General features: G+C 40.2%; 1 pseudogene; it reads right to left on the bottom strand.

Annotated features, from left to right (window-relative positions):
* Positions 1–209: 209 nt before the first annotated feature.
* Positions 210–27,809, bottom strand: LOC126071354 (guanylate-binding protein 7-like; annotated as a pseudogene).

Genomic DNA, 27,809 nt, shown 5'->3' on the forward strand with positions numbered 1-27,809 from the left:
ACTTGTTTTTTCTGGTCTTTATTTTAAGAGGGATCACAGGAAGCATCTGACTACTCCACCATCTTGGCCCCACCTCTCACTTTTTAGTTTTTACCTTTTTAAAATGAAACTAACACAAACATATGAACTTGAAAAATGAGCCACAATATCAGCAAAAGAATTCTCAATGTTTAATTTGCTTAACAAGAATTCAAGCCACATTTAATATGTTATTTGATAAATCTCATTCCTACACGTATCAGAAAAGGTAGTGCTGTCAGTAATATTTGGCCAGCTATACCAAGGGCCTCTGAAAACCATGAGTCATTATTTTCCTTTGTTATTTCAATCTGTTCTTGTAGACGATTTATCTGTTTATTTAACATCTCGGATTTCTTTTTAAATCCTTCATTTGGCAGTTCTTTTTGAACCTATAAAGAGAAAAGGATATATTTTGAAAATCTCCAGTTATGAAGAGTCCCGGTTTTGTCTATAGCAGCTTCATCCAGTATAAGCTCATGTGTCTATTTCTCTACCATCGTAGAGGTCTGTTTAATGAAGCTGTCCAATTCTCCATTTATTTGGGCCTGGGTAGTGAGAGTATCCATGGTCTCTATCAATCTAAGATTCTCTCAGAACTATCTCAACGAAAGTGAGGAGGGGTCAAAATTAAATCAGGCCTGAGAATGATTCCCAGAATGTGTTCCAGCCCAAATGATGCCCTTTCAGATGGAATGTAGGTTGATGTGACTTAGTTTTCAATTTCATCCAAGGGAGCATGCCACACACATCTAACAAATAATGGGAATTGCTGACCCTGTAGATAACACTCATTATCAACCACCATGTTGGGACAAGGAAAGAATTTTTCTCTGTGCTTTATAGGGTAACTCAGGCAGTTTGGGAAACAAGTGTAGCCAATTATAGAGCTTTAGGATCCTTGTATTTTATATGAGGCCAAATCAGGTACTTTCAAGACTGAATTGATCTATTTCAGGTTTCTTTGATGTGCTACCAAGAATCCTAATGACTATAAGATGAGAGGTCCAAGACCATAGTCCACTGGAACATGATAACGCCATCCTATAATCAACACAGATACCAATGAAAAGATCTGGAGGATGTTATTTATCCTCTCAAAAGCCTAATACTACAGAAGGTGCTGGTAGTCTTATGGAGTTAATGACTTCAGCTGGATCCAGCTGGATTTGAGCTTATAGTTAATTAAATGATGTTTGTGTTTCCCTTTAGTTTCATGAATTTGTTTCAGATTTTGACTTTTCCCTTTCTGATGTACCAGAGCACTGCTCACCATGCACTGCCCGGGCCCAGGACAGACTTACCTTCAGCTTATGCTCCAGCACCCTTTCCCACTCTCTCAGAAGGTTTTCTCTTTCCCTCTCCATCTTCCTTTTCAGTTGCTCCATGTTTTCCTTGAAGCTCCCCTCTTGAGACTTCATCTTTTTCTACTGCTCCTGATTTTTCATTTTCAGCAATTCCTGTTTATTCTCAGCTGCCTCTGTCTTGGCCTGCTCCACTGTCCCACAAAGGTTTTAGGGAGGGAAGAAAAGCAGTCAATCCTATGCTCTGCTGTTCTGATATTAGAGACTCTAAATTGAAGGAAGCGTTTGACATCTCTCAATTCTCCCAGTATCCACATCATCAAGGACTCTGTGATAGGAAAGGAACTGCCTGTCCAGCTGGACATGCAACCACAACTACCCTCTTTATTTTCAGATTGAGCAGAGTGTATGTTCTGCAGAAGGAGAGAAATCTTATTGTTTCAGGAAGATCTGCCTGTCAGATCTGTCACAGGGCATTGCAGGAGCCTCCCCACCCTACTGTAACTGAACCCTGCCTGCACACCTGCTTTGGCCTTCTCTGAATCAGAGAGGGCTCTATCTGACTGTAAGATGGATTCCTCCATTGGCGGCTGCCACTGCAGGAAGCTCTGGAGAATTTCACCTACCTGAAGAACAAAAAAGGAGCAAAGACACATCAGGTAGCAAAGATAAAGTCTCTTCTAATAAATTAGTGCTTGATAAAACCCCAAGCATGACCCTGTAAAGTTTTCAAGCTACTTGGGAATCCCCAGTGCTTCCTTTCTTTCTGTAACAACAATATAAATTCCATGCTTATTTGTGAGACACAAAAACCCTCCCTTTCAGCTCCTTCCTAACTCTCTAACCCTCTCTTCTAGTGATAGTGCCTAGCACCCACACAGGTTACAGTCAACCAGATTTGTTTGCAGTTCTACAAACACATAACCTCTTTTGTTTTCATATATTTTCACACTGTTTATCTTCTGCTTGGATGCTGACTACTCATTATCAACCAGTACAACATCTATCAGTACTTCAACTTCTACCTCCTATTTCCTTTTACAGAAAGCTTTCCTAAGCTTTCTTCTCAAATTTTAATAGTCACTATGAACTCTGTACTACCCTACCAGCTCTATCACCTGCTGGCTGTTGGACCTTAGATAACTTAATACTACAACAAAAGCACCTAAGACCACGACTCCTATTTAGAAAATGAGTGCTTTATATGTGTTGACTGTTATCATCATCATCATTACTATCATATTCTGTGTATGGCGGTATGACAACTCCTGTTGTTGTTAGGTGCCATTGAGTCAGTTCAGACTCATAGCAATCCCATGTACAAGAGAAGGAAACACTATCCGGTTCTGCACCATCCTTATGATTGATGTTTTGCTTGAGTCCATTGTTGCAGCTGCTATGTCAATCCATCTCATTGAAAGCCTTCCTCTTTTTCCCTCACTCTCCACTTTACCAAGCATGATGTCCTTCTCCAGGGACTGGAGTCTCCTGATTGCGTGTCCAAAACATATGAGACAAAGTCGCGTCATCCTCTCTTCTAAGGAGCATTCTGGCTGTACTTCCTCCAAGACAAATTTGTTCATTCCGTTGGTAGTCCATGGTATGTTCCATATTTTTTGCCAACACCACATCTCAAAGGCATCAATTCTTCTTTGGTCTCCTTTATTCATTGTCCAGCTTTCTCATGCCTATAAGGCAACTAAAAACACCATGGCTTGGTTCAGGTGGACCTTAGTCCTTAAAGTGATATCGTTGCTTTTTTAACACTTTAAAGAGGTCTCTTGCAGCAGATTTGCCCAATCCAATCGCTGTCTGAAATCTTCACTGCTGTTTCCGTGGGCGTTGAATTGTGGCTCCAAGTAAAATGAAATCCCTGACAATTTCAATATTTTCTGTGTTTATTATGATGTTGTTTATTGGCCCAGTTAGGATTTTTTTTCTTTCTGTTAAGGTATAATCCATACTGAAGGCTGTAGTCTTTTATTTTCTTTAGCAAGTGCTTCAAGTCCACTTTGAGCAAAGTTGTGTCAGCTGCATAACCCAGGTTGTTAATGAGTAATGAGTCTTTCTCCAATCCTGTTGCTGCATTCTTCTTCATATAGTCCAACTTCTTGGATTATTTACTCAGCATACATTGAATAAGTATGGTGAAGGGATACAACCCTGACACACACTTTCCCTGACGTTAAACCACGCAGTATCCTCTTGTTCTGTTTGAATGACTGCCTTTTGATCTATGTACAGGTTCTGCATGTGCACGATTAAATGTTCTGGAATTCCCGTTCTTTGCGATATTATCCATAATTTGTTATAATCCGCACAGTCCAATACCTTTGCATCACCAATAAAACACAGGTAAATATCTTTCTGGTATCCCAGGATCCATCTGACATCAGTAATGGTATCCCTGGTCCTATGTTCTCTTCTGAATCCAGCTTGAATATCTGGCAGTTCTCTGTCAATTTATTGCTGCAACTCGTTTTGAACAATCTTCAGCAAAATTTTACTTTTGTGTGATATTAATGATATTGTTTGATAATTTCCACATTTGGTTGGATCATCTTTCTTGGGGATAGGCATAAATATGGATATCTTCCACTCAGTTGGCCAGATAGCTGTCTTCCAAATTTCTTGGCATAGATAATTGAGAACTTCCAGTGCTTCATCTATTTGTTGAATCATCTCAGTTGGTATTCTGTCAGTTCCTGGAGCCTTGTTTCTCACTAATGCTTTCAGTGCATCTTGGAATTCTTTCAGTACCATTGCTTCTTGATCATGTGCTACCTACTGAGATGATTGGCTGTCAATCAATTCTTTTTGGTACACTTACTCTGCATATTCCTTCTATCATCTTTTGATGCTTCCTGGGTCGTTCAGTATTTTGTCCATAGAATCCTTCACTATTGCAACTCGAGGCTTGAATTTTCTTCACTTCTTTTAGCTTGAGAAATACAGAGTGTGTTCTTCTTTTTTGGTTTTCTAACTCCAGGTCTTTGCACATATCATAATAATACTTTACTTTGTCTTCTCGAGTCACCCTTTGAAATCTTCCCTTCAACTCTTTGACTTATCAATTCTTCCTTTTGCTTTAGCTACTCAGCATTCAAGAGCAAGTTTTAAAGTCTCTTCTGACATCTGTTTTGGTCCTTCCTTTCTTTTCTGTCTTTTTAGTGATTTCTTGCTTTCTTCATATATGATGTCCTTGATGTCATTCCACAGCTCGTCTGGTCTTTGGTCATAAGTGTTGAATGTGCCAATCTTTTTTCGAGATGGTCTCTAAATTCAGGTGGGATGTACTCAAGGTCATACTTTGGCTCTGGTGGACTTGTTCTAATTTTCTTCAGCTTCAACTTGAATTTGCATATGAGCAATTGATGGCCTGTTCCACAGTCTGCCCCTGGCCTTGTTCTGACTGATGGTATTGAGCCTTCCCATTGCCTCTTTCCACAGATGTAGTCGATTTGATTCCTGTGTATTCCATCCGGTGAGGTCTACATGTATAAAAAAAAAAAAAATGTATAGCTGCCATTTATGTTGTGGGAAAAAGATATTTGCAATGAAGAAATTGTTGGTCTTGTAAAATTCTTTCATGAGATCTCTGGGGTAATTTCTATCACCAAGGCCATATTTTCCAAGTACCAATCCTTCTTCTTTGTTTCCAACTTTTGCATTCCAATCACCAGTAATTATCAACGCATCCTGATTGTATGTTCAATAAATTTCAGACTACAGAAGTTGGTAAAAATCTTCAATTTCTTCATCTTTGGCCTTAGTGGTTGGAGAGTAAATTTGAGTAATAGATGTATTAACAGGTCTTCCTTGTAGGCATTTTTTTTTTTAACAGTGTTATACTTCAGTACAGATCTTGAAATGTTCTTTTTGATGATGAACGCAATGCTATTGCTCTTGAATTTGTCATTCCCAGCATAGTTGACCATATGGTTGTCAGATTCAAAATGGCTAGTACCAGTCCATTTCAGCTTGCTAATGCCTAGGATATTGATGTTTATGCATTTCATTTTTGACAATTTCCAATTTTTGTAGATTCATACTTTGTACATTCCACATTCCTATTATTAATGGATGTTTGCAGGTGTTTCTTCTCATTTTGAGTTGTGCCAGATCAGCTAATGAAGGTCTCAAAAGCTTGACTTCACATCATTCAGGTCAACTCTACCTTGAGGGGGCAGCTCTTCCCCAGTCATCTTTTGAGAGCCTTCCAACCTGAGGAGTTCATCTTCTGGCACTATATCAGAAAATATTCCACTACAACTCCTAAGGTTTTCACAGGCTAATTTTTTTTTTTTTTTTTTCAAAAGTAGACCAGCAGGTCCTTCTTCCTAGTCTTTCTTAGTCTGGAAGTTCAGCTAAACCTGTCCACCATGGGTGACCCTGCTGGTATTTGAATACTGGTGACATAGCTTCCAGCATCACAGCAGCATGCAAGCCTTCACAGTACGACAAACTGACAGACATGTGGAGGATGGTAACTCCTAGTGCACCATATTTAACTGACTATACATTTGTCTTTATCTTAGGTGATATTAATAAATACCTTTCTTAGTTATCTAGTGTTGCTAAAACAGAAGTACCACAAGTGGATGGCTTTAACAAAGAGAAATTTATTTTTTCACTGTCTAGTAGGCTAGAAGTCCAAATTCAGGGCTTCAACTCCAGGGGAAGACTTTCTCTGTTGGCTATGGAGGAAAGTCTTTGTCATCAATCTTCCACTGGACTAGGAGCTTCTCTGTGCAGGAATTCTGGGTCCAAAAGATGCATTCTGCTCCCAGCACTGCTTTTTTGATGGTATGAGGTTGCCCACTCTCTGCTTGCTTCCTTTTCCTCTTATCTCTTGTAAGATAAAAGGTGGTGAAAGTCACACCCCAGGGAAACTCCTTTATGTTGGATCAAGGTGTGACCTGAGCAAGGATGTTACATCCCACCCTAATCTTCTTTAACCACAGGAAGAGATTATGATTTATAACATATAGGAAAATCATAAAATGGAGGACAACAACACAATACTGGGAATCATGGCCTAACCAAGTTGGCACATATTTTGGGGGGACACAATTCAACCCATGACAGTACCTAACAAACAAAATTGAGTCTTGAATCTTTATATTACCTGTATTTAGAAAAAAAAACTATTACATTGCATGATAATGAAAGAGATATTCTCTTTCATTTGGATTCCTGATTCTAAATCCTTTCCTTGGGAAAAAATATTCTTGTCTTTTCAAGAGTATCAAACTAATTGTGCATATAAAAACTAAAGATGTCAAGATACCCTATGCTCTGTTTTGTCCCCAAAACTGGTGCTGTGGTCTTAGATTTTTCAGGATAGACAAGGCTCTAAGCCTCAACTTGGCTGGACTTTCTTCTGTTCTCTTATTCCTCACCTTAACTCCTTTCCTGGGAACCCATGCATAGTCTTACTCAAACTTCTTCTTTGCTTCTAAGTAGAGACTGTGTCCTCCAGGAACAGAAAAATTTCCTCTTGAAACACTTTCCATCAGGGATTCAGAAACCTGCTTAAGCTCAGCCTGGCACTATTTGTCAGATGCCTCTTCATTCTGTATAATGAAATCCTCCTTCTTTTTTCTCTGTGGTTTCCTGCAAGGAAATGTAGAGAAATACAATGGAAGGATGCTCTTAGACAGAATGATCCAGCTGTGGACTTCTTGGAAAAAGCAGTCTGACAGATTCACAGTGGAACAGGTCATGGAAAGGACCAGAATCAGGAGACATGTGTTACTCCTCCCAGTTCTGACTAATTTCTGTGTGATCTAGCAAACATCTTTAACTCCTTTGGGGTCAGGTTCATCATATGTAAAATGAAGGGTGGGGATGACATGATCTTCATGATTTTCTTAGACTACAGTATGATTCCACCACTTGTATGATAGTTTGTAGTACTGTGGTAGTTTGTATGTTGCTATGATGCTGGGAGCTAAGTAACCTGTATTTCAAATATGAGCACAAATATGAAGTAAAAGAACTGAACAGAAGATTTCAAAGGGTGGATTTAGAAGACAAAGTAATGTATTATAATGAAATGTGCAAGACCTGGATTTAGAAAACGAAACAAGGTGAGGCCAACATGACACTAGAGACAGGGCACCATGCTGTTCCTCTAAAACAAAGACTTGAAAAATTAAGTAAAAGAGATACAAACATCAATCCTGAACCCTAAGCATCGAATGAAGGGATAAAGAACTAGATCAAGCACTGAATGGAATAATAACAGAGAAAAGAGAACAAGGAGCGCTACAGAGTGGATGTCCACTACCAACTAACACGGCATGAATTCACCATCTTGACACATAGTCACCAATGAACCTGGACAGGGGTTACAGGAAGGTAATTTTATGGAGCTCCCAGACAGTGCACCCATTAACCAGAGAAGCACACTTTCTCACCCCCACCCATCTGCCCTTTATTCTGCCTTTGCTGCTTTCCAATGGGCCACAGTCACTCAGCCAGAGAGACACTAGCTCACTTCCACCCTGGGCCCACACTTCCCCAATGGATGGTTCCTCTAGTGCTATATACATATGTATGTATGTATATATGTATGTATGTATAGATAGATTGATAGTTAGCTAGCTAGCTAGATAGATGATATAGATAGATAGATGATAGATAGATAGATGATAGATAGATAGATAGATAGATAGATAGATAGATAGATAGATAGATAGATAGATAGATAGATAGATAGATAGATGATAGATAGATAGATAGATAGATGGTTGCTTTTTCTCTCTTTTTCCCTTCCTTCCTTTCCTTTCTCCTGCCCCCCTAGTCCCAGGAGCCACACTTACCACTTGTCGATGGAATGTGCCCCACTGCTCGGCTAGAGAGCCAAGGACACAGAGCTTCCCTGTGTCTGTGCCACCCCCAACAGCTGGCTCCCTCAGTGCCATTTTTTTTGTTTGTTTAGTTTCTTCTCTTTCTCTCCCTTCCTTCCTTCCCTTTCCCCAGCCCACCTAGCCCCACGTGCAGCCCCGACACCTTGTTGGTGGGCCATGTTGCACCGCTTAGATAGAAACTCACTGGCACACGGCCTTCCTGAGTCTGCGTGACCCCAAAGGTCAAACTCGCTCAGTGCCATATTTGTTTCTTCTCTCTCTCCCTTCCTTCTTTTCCTTTCTCCCACCCACCTAGCCCAATGCACCAGCTCTGCTTCTTGTTGACAGGTGGTGCTGCAGCACACAGCCAGGGAGCCACCAGCACACGGCCTCCCTGGTTCTGCCCTGCCCCACTGGCTGACTTCCTGAGTGCCATATTTTTATTTTTCTTTATCTTTCCCTTTCTCCATTTTCTTCTCCCTCCCACCTAGGCCCTCTACTGCTTTCGCCTTTTCCTGACAGGCCATGCCACATGACCTGCAAGAGACGCCAACTTGCTGCCTCCTTGGTTCCACCCTGCCTCCAAAGGCCCGATCCCTCGGTGCTATATTTTTGTTTCTTCTCTCTCCCTTCCTTCCTTTCCTTTCTCCCACCCACCTGTCCCCATGCACCACCCCTACCCCTTCTTCATGGGCCATGAAGCACTCCTTGGCTAGAGACCCACCAGCACATGGCCTCCCTGTGTCTGCACTGCTACCTCCAACCAGTTCCCACATTGCCATATTTTTTGTTTTTCTTTACCTTTGCTTTTCTCCTGTTCCCTTGTCCCTCCCACCTAGGCCTTGCACTGCCTTTGCTTCTTCCTGATGGGCTATGCTGCACCACCTGACAAGAGAGACACCAGCTTGCCACCACCCCATTTACGCCCCACTCCCAGTGGGTAGTTCTTTTAGCGCCTTTTTTTTTTTTTTTTGCCATTCATTTGTTTCTTCTCTTTCTCTCCCTTCTTTCCTTTTTTTTTTTCCTCCTGCCCACCTAGCCTCATACACTGCTCCCTCCACTTCTTGATGGGACATGCCCCCCTGGTTGGCTAGACAGCCACTGGCACATATCCTCCCAAGGTTGCTTCCCCACCACGAACTGACTCCCAAGGTGGCACAATTTTATTTATGTATTTTTTCTTCATTTTATTGCTTCTGTCTCTCTCTCTTATTTGTCTGTGCTACTTAGCTCTGCACATCACATCCTTTCCCTTCCTTCCTGCCTCTCTGCACAGAACACCAAGTGTTGTGCCCTGGAGTGGCAATTGCAAGGGTCCTGGACCCCAGCCCCACCTCCTCCTGCCCCTGGCTCCACCCTGCTGAGCTCCATGCCCCTGAAAAGACTGGTGTCAGCCCCAGATCCTACCCCACACAGTCCCCTGGCCTCACCCCACTGAGTATTGCCTCTCTGAGCTGCACAGATACAGAAACCTAGAGCCCCTGAACCCATGTCACACTGCTCCAGTTCGTGCTGTAAAGGACGCATCTCCAGCCCCCCTACCTCCTGCTGGACCTACTCTGCTGTAACATAGCTGAAAGATCAGCCCTGCTCACCTGGATAAGGTGGTGAGAATTATCTCGCCCAGAGACAAGCAAGCAACAAAACATGCCTGTGTGCCAGCCCAGACAAAACCAAATAAAACAAAAAAGCATGACAAAACAAACAAACCTGCAGTCAATAAACCAATAAATAAATAAACAATTCCAAAATATCTCAGAGACAGCAGCAACAAGAAAGCATTAAAAAAAAGGGGGCATGACGGCGCCAGTAAGTGAACAATATAAACACCATATAACATTCCAGTAGAAGAAAAAATGCACTGGAACTGCTTGATAAGGAATTCAAAAGTCTAATATTAAGGGCTCTCCAAGAGTTTAGAAAAGAGATGAAGGAACACAGACAAAACTAAGGAAAAAGTAGACAGAATCATTGAAAATACAGATGAAATCAGAGAAAATAGACAAAGCAATGGAATAATTCATAAACAATAATACATGAACAAAATGTCAAAATAAATAATTAGAAATGATACAAAAAAGATATTAGAAATCCAAAAGATAAATAACAAGATTTCAGAAATGGACAAAGCAAGAGAAGATTTTAGGAGAAAATTTGGAACAGTGGAAGATGAGATCAGCAAAATTGAAGACAAATCCTTGGATACCACATTGTTTGAGGAAAAAAAAAAAGAGAAAAGAATAAAGAAAAATGAAGAAAACCTAAGGACTCTGTGAGATACAATCAAGGGCAAAAATTTGCATCTGATAGGAGTTCCAGAACAGGGGAAGAAAATGGGAAACTCAAAGAGGATCACTGAAGATTTGCTGACAGAAAACTTCTCTAATATCATGAAAGATGAAAAGATGGCCATCCAATAAGCACAATGAACCCCATATAGGATCAACCACAAACGAAAAACACTAAGACATAACATAATTACACTTGCCAAAACCAAAGACAAAGAAAGAATCTTGAAAGCAGCTCAAGAAAAACTAAAGGTCACATACAAAGGGGAAACAATATGACTAAGTTCTGATTAGTTGGCAGAAACCATGAAGGCAAAAAGGCAATGGAATGACATATATAAAACCTTGAAAGAAAAAAAATTGCCAACCAAGACTAATAAAAAAAAATAGATCTTGCAAAACTCTCACTCAAATATGATGGTGAAATTAGGACATTGTCAGATAAACAGAAATTAAAGTAACAGGTAAAAACACAAAACCAAACTTACAAGAATTCTTAAAGGGCGTCCTTTGGTTAGAGAGCAAACAACATCAGACAATGACCTGAATCTAGACACAGGGCAGCATGAGCCAGATACCAACCTAGGTAATGAACTCTCAAGGATAAAACAAAAACAAAAAATTTTACAACAGGGAACCAGAGACATCAATCTGTAAATGACAACATCAAAACAATAAAATAGGGTATAAATGGTATAGGTATAGAACTTTGAAGTAGAAAGGAGGTCAAGATGATGTCAAGTAATAAAAGACGAGTCCAAACTTAGGAAGATGGGCATAAATTCCAAGGTAGCCACAAAGAGAGTTAACAAACCTGCTCATCAAAGTAAAGAAGAAAAACCTAAAGTGTCAGTAAAAACAACACCTACAAAAATGAAAGAAAAAAACAAACCAAAATTCACAAACAAAAGGAATTTAGCACAGGAGAGTAAAAGGAACAAAGAAAATGTCAGCACCACACACACACACACACACACACACACACACAGAAAAAAGCACTACAAAATGACAGCAATAAACTCACACCTACCAAAAATCACACTGAATGTAAATGGTTTAAATACACCCACAAAGAAACAGAGGGTGAGAGAATGGATTAAAAAAACAGGGCCCATCAATATGCCGCCTACAAGAGACATACCTTAGAAACAAGACATAAATATATAAAAAATCAAAGGATGGAAAAAATATATCAAGCAAACAGAAGAGCAGGAATGGCAATACTAATCTCAGATAAAATAGACTTTAAGAAAAGTCTATTTTATCTGAGATTAGTATTGCCATTCAGAAAGGGAAGGGTATTATATAATGATTAAATGGACAATCCACCAGGATGACATAACCATAATAAATAGCTACACACCCAACAACAGGACTCCAATATACTTAAACTCTAATGGGACTGAAAAGAGAAATTGATAGTTCCACAATAATAGTAGTAGACTTCAACGCATCACTCTTACTGGTCTGGTAGAGACTGGAGACCCTAGAGTATGACCCCCAGACACCCCTTTAACTCAGTACTGAAGCCACTCCTAAGGTTCACTATTCAGCCAAAGATTAGACAGGCCAATAAATTAAACAATAATACATGTAGTTCAACCATGTATAGGAGAATAAATGGGCACACTGGCCCTGGGGCAAGAACAAGAAGGCAAGAGGGCACAGGAAAGCTTGATGAATGATAATGGGAAATCAAAGTCAAGAAGGGGAAAGTGTTAACAAGTCATTGGGTTGGCAATCAATGTCACAAAACAACATATGTATTAATTGAGAAAGTAATTTGCTCTGTCATCCTTCACTTAAAGCATGATATAAATACATAAGGAAATAAAAGGAAAACAAAGGGAAGAACACTTTCAGCATTCCTCAAGCTGAAAGAACTAACAAAAAAATTTAAGCAAAAATTGTAATATTGAAAGATTCTATGGGAAAAATATTGAATGACATAGGAAGGATCAAAAGAAGATGGAAGGAATACACAGAGTCACTGTGCCAAAAAGAATTGATTGACCTTCAACCACTTCAGGAGGTAGCATATGATCAAGAACCAATGATATTGAAGGAAGAAGTTCAAGCTGCACTGAAGGCATTGATGAGAAACAAGTCTCCAGAAATTGACAGAATACCAATTGAGATGTTTCAACAAATGAATGCAACACTGGAAAGGCTCACTCATTAATGCCAAGAAATTTGGAAAACAGCTACTTGGTCAACCTACAGGAAGATATACATATATATGCCCATTCTAATGAAAGGTCATCCAACAGAATGTGGAAATTATCAAACAATATCATTAATATCACACACAAGTAAAATAGTGCTGAGGATAATTCAAAAGCAGTTACAGAAGTACATCGAAAGCAACTGCCAGAAATCCAAGCCAGATTCAGAAGAGGATGTGGAATGAAGGATATATCATTGCTGATGTCAAATGGATCCTGGTTGAATGCAGAGAATACCAGAGAGATATTTGCCTGTGTTTTATTGACTATGCCAAGGCATTCGGCTGTGTGGGTCAAAGCAAATTATGGATAATGTTGTGAAGAATGGAAATTCCATAACACTTAATTGGCTCATGCAGAATCTGTACATAGACCAAAAGGCAGACCTTTGAATAGAACAAGATACTATGAGGTTTAAAGTCAGGAAAGTTATGTGTCATGGTGGTATCTTTCACCATACTTAGTCTGTATACCGAGCAAATAATCTGAGCAGCTGGACTACCTGAAGAAGAACATAGCATCAAGATTGGAGAAAGACTCGTTAACAACCTGTGATGTGCAGATTACACAACCTTGTTTGCTGAAAGCGAAGAGGACTTGAAGTGCTTACTGATGAAGATCAATCAATCAATCCCTCAGTATGGATTACACTTCAACATAACTCATTGCTATTGAGTCGACTAAGGTAAAGAAAACGAAAGTCCTCACAGCTGGACTAAGAAGCAATATTATGATAAATGGAGAAAATACTGAAATTGTCAAGGGTTTCACTTTACTTCGATCCACAGTCAACACCCATGGAGTCAGCAGTCCAGAAATCAAACTACATATTGCATTGGGCAAATCAGCTACAAAAGACCTCTTTAAAGTGTTAAAAAGCAAAGATGGCACCTTGAGGCTTAAGGTGTACCTGACACAAGCCATGACATTTTCAATCACTCTATATGCGTGCAAAACCTAAACAATGAATAAAGAAGACCCAAGTAGAGAGAATATTGAATATACCATGGACTGCCCGTAGAATGAAAAAACCTGTCTTGGAAGAAATACAGCCAGAATGCTCCTTAGAAACAAGGATGGCCAGACTTTGTCTTACGTACTTGGACTTGTTATCAGGAGGGACCAGTCCCCGGAGAATGACATCAAGCTTGGTAAAGTAGAGTGTCAATGAAAGAGAGGAAGATCTTCAACAAGATGGACTGACACATCGGCTGCAACAATGGGCTCAAACACAGCCACAAGAGTGAGAATGGTTCGAGACAGGGCAGTGTTTCATTCTGTTGTACACAGAGTCTGTATGAGTCAGAACCAGCTCACCGGTAGCTAACAACAACAACAACGTAGTATGATTAACAGTGACCTTACCATCAAAAATGAGCAAAGGAGATCTGACTGTATTGGAAGTAGACTTTCCTAGGGAACCTGGGTTGCTATGGATGAAAATGTATATATAATATAGCAACTCGCCCAGTGATGATGTCTAAGTGTACTCTGAACAGAGTTTGGAACACTTCATGGTTTCTTTCAGTGAAGGTTTTCACGTGGGAATATATAGGAACAGAAACTTTTTGCTTCCATGTGTAAATTAATCCAGCTGGTTTTAGTCAATATGAACTAAGAAATTTTTGTCACTTTAGGGCAATGAAACACAGACTGAAAGGTAGAATTTGAGTGAAAGTTCCTATGATAAGAAGAAATAGCCTTTTTATCAACTTTCTCTGTGCTGGTGTTCACGTTCTACATAGCTCCTCAGTCTATGAATATGATGGATTTTACTCCTGTCATTAGGTGACGTTGTATGCCACATGTTGACTTTAAGAAGTGCAGATTACCCAGATGGGCATTTCCTAATCCCATGAACCATTTAAAAGCGGAAAGTTTTCTTTGGGTAGTGGCAGAAGAAGTCAGAGATAGTAGAAATAAGAGAAGGATTTGTGGCACTATTGTTGGCTTGACTACAGAGGAGGATATATGGAATAGCCCAAAGTAGCCTCTAGGACCTAAGAGCACCCATCTGGCTAACAGTCATTCAGAGAATGGGTACATCAGTTCTACAACCACATAGGTATGGATTCAGCCAAAAATTCAGATGAATTTAGTGGCTCCCCAGAGCCTCCAGATGAGAATGCAGCTCCTCTGAGAACTCACTTTCAGCTTGTGAAACACTGAGCAGAAATCTGAGTCACCTTACGTGGGCTCTACCCCCTACAGAACCCTAAGCCAATAATGTGTGTTGCTTTACAGCTATGTTTGTGATAATTTGTTTGTAGCCATTGGAACTAATAAAGTGCCCATCTTTAGGAAAAAAGGTGAACTGCAGTCCTGCAGAGCCCTGTCACTCACAAAAATCCAGGCTCCTCCTACCACGAGAAGGAGATGAGCCATGGGATAAAAACGTGGGCTCTAGGCATCATTCCAGATGGACAGGAATAAGGCAGGATAAATAAATACTAAGACACAGTACCATGAGATTCTTCTGGAATTCCCTTTTGTCATCCTTGAAGGAGTGCTCCATGAAGAGTGTAATGGCTTCCCTCTCACAGGCCGCGTGCATGTCCAGCAGCTCCTGGAGTGTGTTTGTGGGGAGCCTCAAGCGATGGGCCATCTGCTTGCTGTAGTGGTCAGCTGCCTTCTGTATAGCTGCTGAGTTCTCAAGCCGGGCCAAAGTTGTCACAGTGTTCTCTAAGCAAGGCACTGCTCCACTGTTGATGGCATCCACATAGGTCTCCACCAGAGTCCCCAGCCCTGAATGAGCCAGGAAATTTATGTATAAAATCGAGTTCTAACCCAGTGGTTTACAAACTTCAGGAATTTGCATTATAAAAATCACAAAAACACTGATTACAATGAACTTTCATTTATTTTCTTCTTTTGTGACTTCATTTCCACCTAAAAACATCATTGTTTTCCTGTCCACTCTTTCATTTTGTTTCCCCATTTATCACATTATAATTAGAATTACAGATCACAGTCAATACGCTCAGGGGTATCCTGAAAATATATTTTCCCATCAAATAAAATAAAAAGGAGTAGATTAGATAGGTGAAGTCAAGTACATAATTAAGACCAGAAACACAATTTGTTTGGCTCTGTAAAAAGGAAAAACATGACCTGTCTTGTGGAAGAAAAAAAAAAAAATCAAGGACTTGACAACACTTCCAAAAGCCTTCCACTAAGCATAGGTTTCTTCTGACACTGGGGCCTTTCTGACATTTGAGTTACTAGTTGTCGTCACAAGTCACAGGTCCATGAAGATAGCCGAGTATATAAGATTAAATTTTAATTTTGTTTCTCAAAGTCTCAAGTGGTGTGCATGGACTTATGTCCTGCTATTTATTTTCTGACCAGTGTAAATTCACAAAATATACTTTCTATCCGCACTGTGAGGCACTTATCCCATAGAACTTGTCCTCACAATGCAGACATTCTTTCTTTAATTCCATTTTGTCTTTTTGTATATTAGTGGATTTGGATCTTCAGGTATATTAGGGTTCAGGAAACCCTCAGATATGTAGGCTTTAATTAAGAAAAATGTATTTCTACGTGTGGCATGAACATTTGATTCTCCACATTCACATTTACAGATTTAAACAAAATTACTGACAAACCCACAGAACAGTCACAGTTTCACACACATTGATCAACAAACAGAAATGCTTTGGGACAAAGGTGACCTGTGGTTTCCAGTGATGACGATTCCCCCTCCCAGGGTCTTGGTCTTTGCATGGCTGAAGATATAGGAACAGAACTTTTTGGATTTCATCCAGAAATTACAATCTAGCTTTTCTTCTAGCATTCCCTCAACCTGGTGTAAGAGATTGTTGTCACTGGTAGGTTGGTCAAAGACAAAGCACTTCTGTTTGGGGAAGAAATGCCTTATGCACTCTCTAGATAGGTTGGAATTTTGGATTTGGGGATTCCCACCTACAGAAGTGGAAAAAGAACAATCATTGAAAGGACAGCTTTCAGGCAAGGGTCCTATCAACTTTTGTTTCCATGGATCTTTGTGGAGCAGTGGTTAAGCATTTGGCTCCTCACTAAAAGGTCAGAAGTTCTAATCTACCGGTTGCTCCTTGGAAACCCTATGGGTCATTTCTACTTGGTCCTATAGGGTCACTATGAGTCAGAATCAACTCAGTGTCAATGGGTTTGCATCATTGCAGCTCCTGTGCCTGTAAGTCTCCTTTTATTCAATCATGTGATCCTCATGACAAATCAACCCTGTGCCAATCTATCAAAGGCAGCAAAAATCCATTTCTGTACACAGCAAAGAGACAAGGAAGTTTTTCTGGAGAAGAAGGGAAAGCACTGATTTCAAGTGAGGAAACTTCTGTGTGATTTCCTCTGCACTCGTATGGATTCTGGTAGATTACTACTTAATAAATGTTTATTGAATGATTGACTAATGGAAAAACTGGACAGTAGTGCTCTTCTGATTCTAGCGTCTCCATTCATGTAAGAAATTAAATGTGGGCCCTAAAATAAAGTAATACCAGAAATAAGGGTAAGATATTGCTTTTGAAAATATCAGGCATAAGAGAGTTAATACCCAAGACAGGAATAAAAAAAAACTTTTAGACATTGTAGTGCCCAGAATACAAACAGTATAAATACGTTTAGTAATTCCTTTAGTAGGAACCTCCAAAAAGTAAGGTTGAACTAATGTAATTTGGAAACATCAACAATTCTCTGTATCTACTTGATTCAAACTTCACAGTGCCCTACAGAGTGATTTTGTGGCCAGTATTAGGGGTTCAACAAATACTTGTTGATAGAATGCCTAAATTAAAATGGATATTCCTTCCAGAAGTCACAGTTGTCCATTCTCTTAAGTACGATCCATGTAGTTAATTTATAATATTAAAATAGTAACATAATGTATCAGGTTGTAAGAATGAAGAAAGTGAAGTCATGAGAAAGGCAAAATGAAAGTCTTACTGGAGGTATGTTGAATTTTTTTTTTCTGGAACATTTATGGTATAAATATTCTTTCTGTGAAAGATACAGCACTGTGATTTGGTGTTCATTAACTCTCAATATGATGAGCTATATTTCTCATTATAGAACAAATGGGGCACTTAATAAGGAACATGAGAATGTAAGTATGTACAACTTAGGAATTTAGAGCAGCAATTTCAATCTGGAAAAAATTTTTTTCATGATATGGTAGTAATTGATCTAAAATAATATAATGATAGAGGCAGAGCCAACATGACACTATCGACAGAAGCACCATGCCATCCCTCTGCAGAAAAGACCAGAAAAACTGAGTAAAACATATACAAACCTCAATCCTGGAACCCTAAGCATCAAGTGAAAGGGTAAAGAATTTGATCAAGCACCAAATGGAAGAAGAAACTAAGAGAGAACAGATAACAAGAAGAGCTATGGATTGGAGGTCCCATACCAGCTAATGAGGCACAGATTCACCATCTTGGAAAGCAACCACCAAGAATCAGGAACAGGTAGCATGGGAAGGCAACTCCACAGGACACCCAATAAGAGACAGAGCACCTAGTAACCAGGGATACACTTTTCCACCCCCACCCTTCTTCCCTCTACACAACCTCCACTACTTTCCAATGGGCCACAGTCACTCAGCTGGACAGACACCAGCTCACTGTCTCTTGGGTCTGACCCACCCCTAACGGGCAGTTCCCAGAGTGACTTTTTTTTGTTATTGTTTTCTTGGTTTTGTTTCTTTCTTTTCTCCTCCTCCCTTCCTTCCTTTCCTTTGTCCCACCCAGGTATCCCCTTTAGCCTTCTCCACCCTTTCTCAAAGAACTATGTCACATTGCCTGGCTAGAGAGCCAGCAGCACACGCCCACCCCAGGTCTGTGCTGCCCCAACCAGCTGGCTCCCTTAATGCCATTTTTTTTTTCTGTTTCTCCTCTCTCTTTCCCTTCCTTCCTTTCCGTTCTGTTGCCCACATTGTGCTGTGCACTGTCCCTCTCCCTTCTTGAAGGGCTGTGTGGCAGTACTTGGCTAAAAAGCCACAAGCACATGGGCTCCTCGGGTCTGTGCCACTGTCACTGGCTGGGTCTCTCAGCACCACATTTTTTTAGTTGGTTTGCTTTTTTTTTTTCTGTTTCTTCTCTCTTCCTCTCACCTCCTTCCTTTCTTTTCTCCAACCTACCTAGCCCTGTGTGCTGTGCCAGGTCCTTCTTGAGAAGCTGTGCTGCACCACTCAGCTAGACAGCCATTGGAATATGGCCTCCCCTGGTCTGCGCCACCTCAATAGCCAGCTTCCTCAGTGCCATATTTTTTATTTTTCTTTATCTTTCCCTTTCTCCCTTGTCCTATTCCCTCCCACCCAGGCCCTGAATTACTTCCATCCCTTTCTGAGGGGCCTTGTTATGCCACCTGGGGCTAGAGACATCAGCTCTCCACCACTACCAATTCTGCCTCATCCCCAATGGCCAGCTCCCTCAGCATCATATTTATTTTCGTTGTTGTTGCTGTTATTTTGGGTTCTTCTCTCCCTTCTTTCCTCTCCTTTTTCCCACCTATCTAGTGCCTGTGTGCCTCCCACATCCCTTCTCGACAAGTTGAGAGGCATCACTTGGCTAGAGAGCCACCAGCACTTGTCCTCCCCGATTCTGCCCTATCCCCACCAGCCAAATCTCACTGTGCTACCATTTTATTTACTTTTTTCCTTCATATTTTTTTGCTTCTGTTTCTCTTTCTTCTTTCCCTTCTTTCTCTCATCCACTTAGCTCCACATATCACATCCTCTCCCTTCCCTCCTGCCTATCTGCACTGTGTGCTGAGTGTTGCACCCCTGAGGGGCAACAGTGTGAACCTCACCTTTGAAACTGCCCTGCATTTCCTCCTGGCCCTGCTCTACTGGCCCCAGTTCATACTGCAAATGTCCCATCCCCATCCCCCCCCCACACTGGACTTACCCTGCTGCACCATAGCTGAGCAACTGGCCCTTCCCCCCTGGACAAGGTGGTAAGAAGTATGCCCACAGATGAGCAAGCAACGAAACACACTCATCCCACCTGCCCACATATAACCAAATAAAACAAAAAAGCAGAAGGAAACAAATAAATCTACCATCAATAAATGAAGAAAATAATTCCTGAATCTTCCAGGGATAGCAGACAATATCAAAACAAATTTAAAAAAGGACAGGATGGCTCCAAAAGTGACCAAAATAAAATACCAGATGACCTTCTGGCTGAAGAAAAGGCACCGGAACTGCCTGAAAGAGAATTCAGAAGTCCATTCCTGTTTGCGGATGATATGACCCTATATATAGATATCCCAAAAGACTCCACAAAAAAAATACTGAGCTAGTAGAAAGATTCAGCAGAGTAGTAGGATACAAGATAAATATTAAAAAAAAAAAAAATCAATTGGACTCTTATGCACCAATAAAGAGAACTATGAAAAGGAAATCAGGAAAGCAACACCATTCATAATAGCCACTTAAAAAATAAAATACCTAAGAATAAATCTAACCTGGGACATAAAAGACCTATACAGAGAAATCTACAAAACACTACTGCAAGAAACCAAAAGAGACCTACATAAATGGAAAAACATACAATGCTCATGGATAGATAGACTCAACATTGTGAAAATGTCAATTCTATCCAAAGCAATCTACAAATACAAAGCAATTTCAATTCAAATACCAAAAGCATTCTTTAATGAGGTGGAAAAACTAATCATTAACTTCATGTGGAAAGAGGCCTCAGATAAGTAAAGCACTATTGAAGAAAAAGAAAGTAGGAGGACTCACACTACCTGACCTCAGAAACTAATATACAACTACAGTAATCCAAACAGCCTGGTACTGCTACAACAACGGACACATTGACCAATGGAACAGAATAGAGAACAGAAATGTAAATCCATCCACCTATAGTCACCTGATCTTTGACAAAGGCCCAAAGTCCATTAAGTGGGGGAAAAGACAGCACTTTTTAACAAAAAAGAAAATAGAGAACTATTTTTAACAAAAAAGAGATAGAGAACTTTGGTGAAGGGTAAGACAGTACACAGTATTGAAAAAGTCAAAACAACTTGGCCAAGGCAAGGTCATGGAAGCTTTATAGATACATCCAAACTCTCTGAGAGACTGAATTACTGGACTGAGGGCTGGGGACCATGATCCCAGTGAACATCTAGCTCAGTTGGGATGACATAGTCTATAAAGAAAATGTTATACATCCTACCTTGGTGAGTAGCATCTGGGGTTTTAAAAGCTTGTGAGTGGCCATCTAAGGTACTCTACAGGTCTACTCCATCTAAAGCAAGGGACAGTGAAGAAAACCAAAGGCACAAGGGAAATATTAGTCCAAAGGACTAATGGATCACAACTACCACAGTTTCCACCAGACTGAGTCCAGCAGAACTAAATGGCACCTGGCTACAACCACTGATTGCTCTGACAGGGGTCACAGTAGACAGTCCCAGACAGAACTAGAGAAAAATGTAGAAGAAAGTTCTAACTCACAAAAAAAGATCAGACTTACTGGTATGGCAAAAACTGGAGAAACCCCAAAAGTATGGTCCCCAGGTATCCATTACTTTCAACTCATTACTGAAGTCACTCCTGAGGTTCACCCTTCAGCCAAAGATTAGACAGGCCCACAAAACAAACAATACATGAAGCTCAACCAAGTACACCAAACTACTTGGGCACAACAGCCCAGGGACAAGGACAGAAAGGCAGAAGGGGACTGGAAAGTTGGACGAATGGAAATGGGGAACCTAAGCTCAAGAAGGGGACGGTGTTGACATGTTGCAAGGTTGGCAACCAGTGTCACAAAACAGTATATTAATTGTCTAATGAGAAACTAATTTGCTCTGTAAACCTTCATCTAAAGCACAATAGACATAAATAAAATGTAGAATGGAAAAAATATATGATAATAATCCAGCACTGGGCCTGAAGTTTCCTCAGTAAGCTTAAACGCAAGTAACTGAAGTTTTTCAAGTATAGGTAGTCCTGATTTATGACAGGGTTCCATTCCCAGAACCCCACTGTAAATTGATTCCAATGTAAGTGAAATTTCTTTTTTTTTTTTTTTCTGGTTTTCATAGCCCGCTATATAGCAGTGTTTTGAACAGTAAATCATAACATTGAACATCTGTGAGTGAATGTCTGACAATGATAACATCAGCAACTTAAGAGCTGCAACACTGTATGTAGTACATATTACTAAGAAAAGATGTACAAAAAAAAAAAAAAACAGGTGGTTGTAGGTGCGCTTCATCTTAACTGGAATATGTCCTAAGTCAGGGACTATCTGCAATAGCAATCCACAAAAACCAAACACCAATCACTATTCAATCACTATTCAACAATTGCCAATCACCATTTGCGTGTGTCTCAATCAAGTTTCAAGTAAAACTTAAAGTTAAGTGATGATGACAAGGCTTAGTTTATCCCACCTAGTGAATTTTTCATAATCCAGGACACACTCTGATACCTGGAATCAGCTTCAAGGCATCCTCCAGGTACTCATCTTCAGTGATTGGGTTTCCATCTATCTCCAACTCCAGGGTGAAATCCCGTACGACCCACACAAAATCTGGAAAGAAACTCCCAAACTCAGATCTGGAGGAGGATTTTGCTCTGATTAGCTGTTAGTTCAGTCACATAGCTAGGAACTTAGTTAAGGAAGGAATTGTGGCCTATATAATAACTTCCAGATCATTTAGAAACACATTTTATAAACATTAACTTCTGCCCTATATCCCCACCTCTTCAACCATAACAATGGGTCACAGAAAGAAGAAACAGTCTCAGTTGCCATTCCTATAAACTCAATAAAACATGGTCATTCAGCTTCTGGAAGGATACTGCAACTGCTCCAGGGCCTGGTGATTGATAGTCTTCATGCTATTGTAGACAAAGGTGCTGCTCAGGAGCACGGCCAGTGCAAAGATCCATAAGTCATTCTTTGGGTCACCCTAGAAAGTAAATTAGAGTAAGGGGTTTGGGAATCTACTCTTCATTCATTCATTCAGTTGTATATTCAGTAGCCCTGGTAGAGCAGGGGTTAAAGCATCTGACTACAAACCAAAATATTGGTGGTTGAAACTACTAGTGGAACCAAAGGAGAAAGATGAGGCAGTCGGCTTCCACAGAGATTTACAGCCTTGGAAACCCCATGGGGTCGCTGTCAGTCAGAATCCACTGGATAACTGTGGTTTTGTATTTTTTTTTTTTTTAATGCTGAATAACATGTCTAAGGACACAAGTTTTTAAGACAATGTTAAATCTGAACCTCATTTTTTTGTATTTACAGGGACCCACTCAGGATCTAAGGATTTTTTTTAGTAATTAAAAGAAGTGAAAGACACTGACTTGACGGCACTGGGTTTATATAATTCAGGTCTCAGAACTGAGTAGGTTTGCAGTAATAAGTGAGAAATTATTCCTTGTATAAATTTTACCTATCATGGGCTATATTAGAAATACACTGCTATTTCATTAAATTCAGTAAGTATTCATTGAGCATCTACAAAATGCCTGACACTGCATTTGGTTGTGTGGAAGCAAAGTTCCATAAGACAGTCTTTGCCCTCAAGATGATGGTACGGAAGGGCAGATACGTATGAAAACATAACAGCAACTAAAATAATAATCTCTTTCAAGAGTGAAACCAAAAGCTATGATCTAAAAGAAAAAGTGGTAAGTGAAATAAACTGAAACAATACCCAGTGTGTTTAGAGCAAGAAGAGACTGTCCTGCTGTGAAACGATGGCAGTAGGTTGAAAACAGATTAAAGAGTTGGTAGAATGTCCAAGGAATCATGCTGGTGGAATGACTAACACAAGCTAAGTCAGAAATATTAGAAAAAGTGATTCTATAGATGTATTTTAGAGTTACTTCATTTAACTGAAGCTGTGGGTAGGTGGGCAGGAGTGGAAGATGAGGTTGGAAACGAGACCCCAGATAAGACAAGAAGGTCCTTGAAGGCCAGGCTAATAGAATTAGATACTATCCAAGTCACATCACAAGTTCTAAGGTCATGTATAGTATTTCTGCTGCAATTAGTCATTTAATGTTTGGTGTGTTTTGTTTTTTGAATAATTACAATTCGGATGAAATAAGTTTAAAGTACATCTTAGCTGTACTTTGGTGATTATTGAGGTGATTATTGAGAACTTTAAAATTGAATTTTTAAATTCAGAATTTGTAAACCTCTCACCCCACTCCCTCACCCCCCCCCCCTTTTTATTTTTGCTGTAATGGAGACCAAAGACCTACTGCTACAACTTTCAATTTAGACGTGGACTAATAGAAAATGAGAAGGAACTATTAACTGCACCAGGTACAATAAAGAAAAATACTTAAAATAACCCCATTCACGAGGTTTTTCATGGGTGAAGCTCATGCTTTTATAGAAGTCAGTTAAAATTTCAACTCAAAATCCCAGAAACGTAGGCTAAAACCTTTGTGCATGTTCCCAGTATAGGTGATGCTATTCTGAAGGTAATTTAGTTAAATTGTTCATTGAAGCCTTATTTACATGTCTCCTACTTCCAACCCCATAATCTCCACACTTTAACTTGTAGCTGCCATTGACCTCTTGGGTGGCAATTTAAATACCATTTCCTCTTGGAAGCTTTCTCTAACCTGTACAATTGAGCTAGGTGCCTACATTTGTGCATCCATGGCACCTTGTGCTGATCACACTGTGTACCTGTTGTCTCCCAAATAGGTCCTAGGCCTTTACCTTTTTCACTGCTGTGTCTGTAGCACTTAGCACAGAGCCCTGGAATTCAGCAGCTCAGTAAATATCTGTTAAATTGCATTATTCACTTTTGTGATAAAAATAAGAAGATTTATCCCTAATATATGAAAATGTTTGAGCTTACCAAAGAAATAAGTTCAAGAAAACAGAATTTAACTTCATTATCTATAATTTGGGTGGAGCTCTGGTGGTGCAATGGTTAAGCATTTGGCTGCTAAATAAAAGGTTGCCAGTTCAAACCACCCAGCTGTTCCCTGGGAGAAAGACATGGAGATCTTCGGCCATAAAGATTACAGCCTAGAAAACCCCATGGGGCAATTGTATTTTGACACATTGGGTTGCTAAGAGACAAAAATCAAATTGATGGCCTTTAATAATGACAACAACAACTATAATTTGGATTTTCAATTTAGAGGAATATGTCACAAATGTTAATTAAGAAGGCGAATTAAAAGGCAAGTAGATAATCAAGAGCAAAGAAGATTTTCCCATGATGCTCTGCCTTACCTTTTTCACATTGCCCAGGCCTTCAATATCCAGAAGGACTAGGGTGTGATTGGGCTGGGAGGGGTGAGGTATACACCACATCCAGATGCCTTTGGTTACAGACCTCACTGTGGAGCCCGCACGGAAGCCTGCAATGTAAGTGGAGAAAACAACATACGATGACAGCAGACAGTCCAGGCTGCTCAGGGACTACATTAACTAAACTTGAAGGACTGCAGTTGTCTGGCGTGGAGAGGGGTGCTTCCATTTCAGCAAGGATAGCCATCTTACCATTATACATATTAAGGACTTTCTCAAGAAATACTTTGTGTCCTCTATTCATTTCATTCTCATAAAGGCTCAAACTCCATCACTTTACAGAATTAATATAATCTCTATTAATGTGTATATTTTTATCTGACACTCAAGATGAAAAGAAGCATGAAATTTATGAGTAGAATCAGAGAGACAGCTGAGATGAAAGCTCTATATTTCCTGTTCATCCTTATGTAGCACTTTCTTCTCCTTATTTCCACCACACAGCTCATCTGTCAGTTTTTTACACTGGGGCAACTTGTTGCTGCTACGATGCTGGGAGTTATGCCACTGATATTTCAAATATCAGCAGGGACATTCATGGTGGACAGGTTTCAGTGGAGCTTGTAGGCTAAGCCAGAATAGAAAGAAAAGCCTGATAATCTACTTCCTAAAATTAGCAAATAAAAATATTATGGATGACAACAGAACATTGTCCAACTTGCTTGCTTTGGACATGTAATCAGGAGAGATCAATTGATTGAGGAAAACATCATGCTTGGTGAAGTAGGTGCCAACAGGTAAAGAAGACATTCGGAGATGAATTGGCACAATAACCTCAAAGATGAGTTTGAAAAGCTGATGATTGTGAGGGTGACGCAGGACCAGGCAACATTTTGTTCTCTTGTACGTAAAGTATCCATGAGTTGGAGTCGACCCAGTGGAAACTATCTCTCCCTCTCACTCCCTCCCTATCTACCTATCTGTATATCTCTTTCTTTATTTGGTTTCAAAATTAAGAGGAAAACTTTCAAAAGGAGAAGACCCCAACACAGGGAAGAACTGCAGTGAGTGGTTTATAGTCCGGTTCTGCTGAAACAGGCTTCCAGTAGCAGAGTAGTGAAAAGTGAACCTGAAATACATTTGGGGAATCCATAATTTGGTCCCCTATGCATGTAGTTTAAGAGTCTTGATTTGTTAAACAACTGAAATCATTTAAGTGTTAGAGATGAATAATAACAAAGTCTAAATATTCAGGAAAATCAATGTGGTTTTGGAATACAAGAGTAATTAGTTGCTGAGATCCTAGAGTAGTTAGGAGATGTTTAGAATTTTAGAACTGGGAAGGCCTGAAGCCATCATTTAGTCCAACTCACTCATTTTGTGGTTGATGCAAGTGAAATTCAGAAACTGCCACTCATTAATAGAGCTAGTTAGATGTACAGACTGCACTAACAAAAGCCCTCTGACTCAGCCTGGGGCTTTGTAGGTTACACTGATCTTGTCCATAGATCAACAATCTGATGGAACGGGGTGGCCAATCAAGGTGGAAGTAGTAACAAAGGAAATGAAACAGATTTCATAAATAGTAGAGAGTAAATGCATGAGATAGCTGGGGAAGAAGGAAGAAATAATGAGGTTTTGTATCCTGGTGAGAAGTAGCTATAATTTCTGGCGTGGCAGAGAAGATTTTGATATACCAGTTGTCTTTTTCACCTCCCCTTTCCCTTTGTCAGATTCACTCTACTGCATACTCACCTGTGCCTCAGAATTTTGACTTTTATGGTCTGTATTACCAGGGCTTCTTTGTGTTCCAAATTCTGGTAGACTTCAATCAGTGGGTGGTACTAACAGGCAACTAGAAGTCAGTCATAAGTCTCCCCTCCCCAGTTCCTACTGGACCACAGTGTCCCAGTAGCTCTGTTTCTCTACCTCAGGTCACAGCTCTTTTCACTCAGCCACTTTCCGTGTATTTCCCTATCTTTCATTGCCTTTCTTTGCCTGCCTGTTTTCTTCTAAATAGTCCCTCCATTAAATTTTCTTTAATGATCTCTTAAGTAGGTTATTTGCGTCCTTCCAGGACCAGGACAAATGCATTAGCCTTGGCTGGATTTTCTCCCCCTTTTTCCCTCTGTATATTCATCTTTCCCTTTCTCCTGTGCAAGAGAATAATGAGTTCTGTGACACACAGGGTTAGCATTGTTGGAATTAAATCAACATCAATGGTTTTCTTTGATTTTTGCTTCTTTTTTGGCTTACTGTGTTAGGATGGGGGTATAACAGAAGGAAAAGCAGCAAAGGTGTGTGAGACTTCTTGCTGGCTTTGATTTCCAAAGGCTTAAACCCACAGTGAAGAGAATTTGAGGGCCATGTTCAGAATCCTGATGATATATCTTGTTCAGCATTCCAAGATTTTGAGCAATGCTTCCTTCAACTGAGACTAGAAATGGTTGTGATGAGATACCTAGGGGAGCACAGTTCAGCATGGCTCACATTATTAAAATCTCACTTAAAAAAAAAATGGTGGGGGCCAAGATGGCTGACTAGGTAGACGTTACCTCGGATCCCTCTTGCAACAAAGACTCGGAAAAACAAGTGAATCGATCACATACATAACAATCTATGAACCCTGAACAACAAACACAGATTTAAAGAGTTGACCTGAATGACAGAGACAGAGAACGAACAAATATGGGGAAGCAGCGACTGTTTTCAGAGGCTGGAGCCAGCATCCCAGTCAGGTAACCTTAGCACCGGGCTTAGCACTGGGCCCAGGAGAGCTGAACACAAAATCTTGTGACGGCGCAAACAAGGGGTGCACCCCTACCCCCTTGAACTGACCCCAGGAGGGGGCCCAGCTGGTCCACGCCAGCGGCAT

The sequence above is a fragment of the Elephas maximus genome, chromosome 3 (assembly GCF_024166365.1).
Source record: "Elephas maximus indicus isolate mEleMax1 chromosome 3, mEleMax1 primary haplotype, whole genome shotgun sequence".
NCBI classification, from domain to species: Eukaryota; Metazoa; Chordata; class Mammalia; order Proboscidea; family Elephantidae; genus Elephas; species Elephas maximus.